The following is a 5,822-nucleotide window of genomic DNA, read 5'->3' on the forward strand; positions in this document are numbered from 1 at the left end:
TGATTACATATCGATCTCTCTTCCTTCATTAGCCAAAAATCCACACCTTTCGAATAACTGCCTAATTCAGTTAGAAAATATTTCTTTAACACAGTCGATGCTCATATCCCGGCACCACACGGGGCCTTCCTTTACAGATTGTATTTTTCCAATACTATTCCTCTCCTTACAAAACTTCACCCCAGGCTTCCGACAAACCTCACTGAAAAATGTTCAAAACACCAATTATAAATTCCTAGTAAGCGCAGGAAATATCGGAACACGTGAGGCAATACTGACCCTACGACTTATCTTAGAAGCCAGATTAAGGAAAGGCAAACCTACGTTCCTAGCATTTGTAGACTTAGAAAAAGCTTTTGACAATGTTGACTGGAATACTCTCTTTCAAATTCTAAAGGTGGCAGGGGTAGAATACAGGGAGCGAAAGGCTATTTACAATTTGTACAGAAACCAGATGGCAGTTATAAGAGTAGAGCGGCGGCAGTGGTTGGGAAAGGAGTGAGACAGGATTGTAGCCTCTCCCCGATGTTATTCAATCTGTATATTGAGCAAGCAGTGAATGATACGAAAGAAAAATTCGGAGTAGGTATTAAAATCCATGGAGAAGAAATAAAAACTTTGAGGTTCGCCGATGACATTGTAATTCTGTCAGAGACAGCAAAGGACTTGCAAGAGCAGTTGATCGGAATGTATATTGTCTTGAAAGGAGGATATAAGATGAACATCAACAAAAACAAAACGAGGATAATGGAATGTAGTCGAATTAAGTCGGGTGATGCTGAGGGAATTAGATTAGGAAATGAGACACTTAAAGTAGTAAAGGAGTTTTGCTATTTAGGGAACAAAATTACTGATTATGGTCGAAGTACAGAGGATATAAAATGTAGACTGGCAATGCCAAGGAAAGCATTTCTGAAGAAGAGAAATTTGTTAACATCGAGTATAGGTTTAAGTGTCAGGAAGTCGTTTCTGAAAGTATTTGTATGGAGTGTAGCCATGTATGGAAGTGAAACATGGACGATAAATAGTTTGGACAAGAAGAGAATAGAAGCTTTCGAAATGTGGTGCTACAGAAGAATGCTGAAGATTAGATGGGTAGATCACATAACTAATGAGGAAGTATTGGATAGGATTGGGGAGAAGAGGAGTTTGTGGCACAACTTGAAGAAGGGATCGGTTGGTAGGACATGTTCTGAGGCATCAAGCGATCACCAGTTTAGTATTGGAGGGCAGCGTGGAGGGTAAAAATCGTAGAGGGAGACCAAGAGATGAATACACTAAGCAGATTCAGAAGAATGTAGGTTGCAGTGTGTACTGGGAGATGAAGAAGCTTGCACAGGATAGAGTAGCATGGAGAGCTGCACCAAACCAGTCTCAGGACTGAAGACCATAACAACAACAACAGTAAGCGCAGAAGTTGCCACGAAGATAATCACTAGGTAAGAACTCATATCGAGACCTGAATTGTTTCCAAGCTGCAGCCACAAAGAAATGAAAACTAAATCACCGTTTCTGCTTTACGTAGTGCGGAAAGCAGCTATATAAATACGGAGAGTAACTACAAATTACTACATTTTTCAGTTGATACGCGTGGCAGCAATGTCTATTAACATTGCCATAAACATTGACCACATTCAAATACCTATTGTGATTTACCGGATGAAAACCATTACTGCATTTTTTTTCTTTATATGGACTCAGGATAACCGCAACTATAATTGAAAATTTGAGTAAATAGTAAGTATAAATTATATTTTGTGTCACCATTGGTTTGAGGTCTTAGAGCATTAACAAAAGGTTGTGAACTGTTTAACATAACATGATTCTTGCTACTACTCACACTGTCTCGTTGCGCAAGATATATTTTACGTAACTAGAGCTGGAATTCATTCACAGCATCAGTGTGAGGCACCATACCGGAGTTGCTGGAGTGTACTCATCTATTTCGTATCTGGATATTTCTGTTCAGTAGAGAATGTTTACGAGAGATAATGCTCGTGCAAGCATGTTTTGGGAAGTATCAAGCACCTACGAAAAATTTCATACCGCTGGAGTAAGTTCACTGTAGACGTCGCACTGGTTCCTCATATAACTATCCTCTCAATCTCAATACCAGTTAGCCTGGCATTTGACGGTCCTTTTTCTTTCAGTCAGTAGTCTTGTGACTGGTCTGATGCGACCTGCCACGAATTACTCTCCTATGCTAACCTCTTCGTTTCAGAGTAGAACTTGCACTCTACGTCTTCAATTAATTGCTGGATGTAGTTTAGTCTTTGGCTTCCCCTAAGCATTTCGCCTTCTACAGCTTCCTCTAGTATCTTATAGGTTATTCCATCGTGCCTTCTCACGTGTCCTGTCATCCTGACCCTCCTTCTTGTCAGTGTTTTCCGTATATTCTTTTCTTCCCCTACTCTGCGGAGAACTTCCTCATTCCTTATCAGTCCAACAGTTTGGCTGGGCATTTCCTCATTGCATAAGCTAGTCTGCACTCGTAATGTTACCACTCTGAAGATGACTACAGTAGTGGTCGAAACCGGTCACCCTGTTAAATAAATCGTGATCAAGACTGTTTTTAATAGTAATTATTTATAAGACATTGATCACTGCTGTTCCCGTAATGCATTCAAAAGTAATTCTTTATATTACTCTCGTCAGCATCTTGGAAGTATGAGACGTTAAGCTGATTGTGAGATAGCTTGTACTATCTTTGGATTGTGTGGATGAAATTTTTCCGAAAGCCTGGTAGGTCGCTGATCTCATAGGTTCTACACAATAACTTAAATAATCGTTTGGTTGCCATTTTAGAAATCCCGATGTAATGTTATGTATTCCTTCTGCTTTAATTGTTCTGTAGTCTTAGATAGCTCTTAAATTCTTACCCATGCACTATATCCTCCATGACTTCCTTATCGAATTCAGTTTCTTCTTCTGTCAAGCAGTCAGACAAGTTCACCTATTCGCTCTTAGCTATGCGTTTAGCAGTGGAATTTCCGCTGCACTCGGTAATGTTACCACGCTTGCTTTTAATTTCATTATAGGTTTCAGATTTCTGAAATTTGCAATGAAGTTTCTGGATTGCATCCGGATGACGATTTCTTGTCTCTATATTTCGGCTGAGAACAATTCAGCCATCTTCAGGTGAGTGTTTCACACTGGAAACTCTTCTTTCACATCGCTAACCTTATGTCAGAAATTGGGGCAGAGACAAATGCACAAAGGCAGTCGCTACATGAGCGTTCCCCGTAGAGATTCGCGTCAATTTCGAATCTTGCTCAGTTTGTGGTAAGATGTCGACTTCATCCGGCTGCAATCCCGAAATTCAATAGAATATTCACTTACGGTTGTTCTGAATATTCTATACGCTGAAACAGTCCTCCCGATAATAATTTCTGTTCCGGTTTCTTCACATTTTGCAGCTGTCGTTCTGCCTAGGCAACCCTTCACTTAATAGTTATTTCATTCCTAACCGATTTATGCTGCTGTACTGTCTATCCTGAACGCTTTTATTTTTTTACATCCGAAAAAACAGACACCATGCATTCATATACCTGATACGTCTAGTTGGGCAATGGATCAAAATTCTCTAGTGCATATGCACAAGTACGTCCGACCTCCTGCGGTAATCTCAGAGTAGCGAGCATGTAGGAGATGGAGAGGGACTGAGGATAGGCGGCGCTCGGTCGTAGTGTGGGTCGGCCGTGTGGTGTACCAAAAGACTACGCGCATTTTAGCTGAACACCGTGTCCCGGGTGGAGCAATAGTTAACGCGGTTGCCTTGTAAATAGGCGATTTCGGGTTCGAATCCCTGTCAGGCACACATTTTCACTCGTCTCCACTGACAGCGCTTAATGTCCCGATGCAGATGACATTACTAACCCCTTTCCTTTCCTTCCACCCCCGCCCCTCCTCTTCCTACTATCTTCTTCCTACTATGGTCAATCAATTTATGTATTTGTTGTATTAGCCAAGGTCCTGTCTCAGTTACTTTCCCTGTATCTACGACTTACTGTCCAGCATCCGTAATTGCCAATTTTAGAGATATTCATTACTCTTCTACTGCCTAGTAGTATTCCATGTAATAGTATTCACACCCTTAGCTAACTTCAAACACGGTTCATCATTTCTCTGTGCTTCAGTATCGCACATCCTTCAACGCTGATTCTTCCGAACGAAGCATCACTCTGCTCTTCGTAGTTACTAAATTATGATTTTAGTCTATGTCTGCTCTTGGGTACGCCTTACAAACCCATATCCGGTTTCTGCCTGACCATAATGCAATCCAGCTGTAATCATCCCGTGTCTCCGTGTCTTTACAAGTATAACTCCTTCTCTTGTGATTCTTGAATATAGTAACCGTTATTACTAGGTGAAATTTATTGTGGCAGGCTCACATTCTCGGTATCACTTTCTTCTGTACTTTCTGCTCTTAACCGCATTCCAGTCCCCCACGAATATTAGATTTTCATCTCCTCTACAGTCAGCCCCGGTAGCTGAGTGGTCAGCGCGACAGAATGTAAATCCTAAGAGCCTGGGTTCGTTTAGGGACTGAGTGTTGTGTTGTCCCAATCATCATCATTTCATGCCCATCGACATGCAAGTCGCCGAAGTGGCGTCAAATCGAATTACTTGCAACCGGCGAACGGTCTACCCGACGGGAGGGCCTAGTCACACGATATTTTATCTCCTCTACACATTGAATTATCTGTTCAATATCTCCATGCACTTCCTTCATCTACTGCTTGCGACATCGGCATGTGCACCTGAACTATCGTTGTCGATGATGGTTTGCCATCGATTCCGATGAGAACAACACTATCACCGAACTGTTCACAGTAATTCATTCTTTGACCCACTTTCTTATACACATGTAATACTAGTCCCGTTACACCATTTTCTCTTGCTCTGATATTACTGCGTATTCGTCTAACCAGATACATTTATGTCCTTTCCATTTCACGCCACTGACCCCCACGGTACCAAGACTGAGTCTTTGAATTTCCCTTTTCAAACTTTACAGCTTTCCTACTACATTCAAACTTCTCACATTTCCTGCTGCGACAAGTAGAACGTTATACTTTCGTTGGTAATTATTTTCCTCATGTCACCTCCCCTTGGCAGACTCCCTCCTCCTCCTCCTCCTCCTCCTCCTCCTCCTCTTCCTCCTTATCTTCATCCCACGGAGATCCGAATGGGCTCTGAGCACTATAAGACTTGACATCTGAGGTCATCAGTCCCCTAGACTTAGAAACTACTTAAACCTAACTAACCTAAGGACATCACACACATCAGTGCCCGAGGCAGGATTCCAACCTGCGACCGTAGCAGCAGCAGCGTGGTTCCGGACTGAAGCGCCTAGAACCGCCCGGCCACAACGGCCGGCTAGATCCGAATGGGGGCTAGTTCATTGCCTTCCGTATCCTCATACTGTTGATCACTGCTGTTTCTACCGCCATTTAGTAACAGTTTCCCATTTCAAGAGCAAGAAAGTACCCTGACCATCTGTCTGCTCCGCCCAAGGCTGAACGAGGATGACTTGTTACGCCGGATGACTTCGACCGTAACTGATGGTGATTTAAGCAGTTGTTTTCGAACCACGGGCGATAATTTTTGGTTAGTACTGGAAATGGCTACTCCTACACCACGGGTCAATAATAGTGCTTACGCCCCACCGCTTAAAGAACTGGTGCCTTAAGACACAGGGAATTTGTTTTAACTGGAGGCAACTAAATAACGACGTGTCGTACCAAATAAATTCTCTAGGTGAAAAGTTGATACTAGTAACGTGGACACCTGTCTGTGGTACAACTGGCCACCCGCTAACC

The sequence above is a fragment of the Schistocerca piceifrons genome, chromosome 5 (assembly GCF_021461385.2).
Source record: "Schistocerca piceifrons isolate TAMUIC-IGC-003096 chromosome 5, iqSchPice1.1, whole genome shotgun sequence".
NCBI lineage: Eukaryota > Metazoa > Arthropoda > Insecta > Orthoptera > Acrididae > Schistocerca > Schistocerca piceifrons.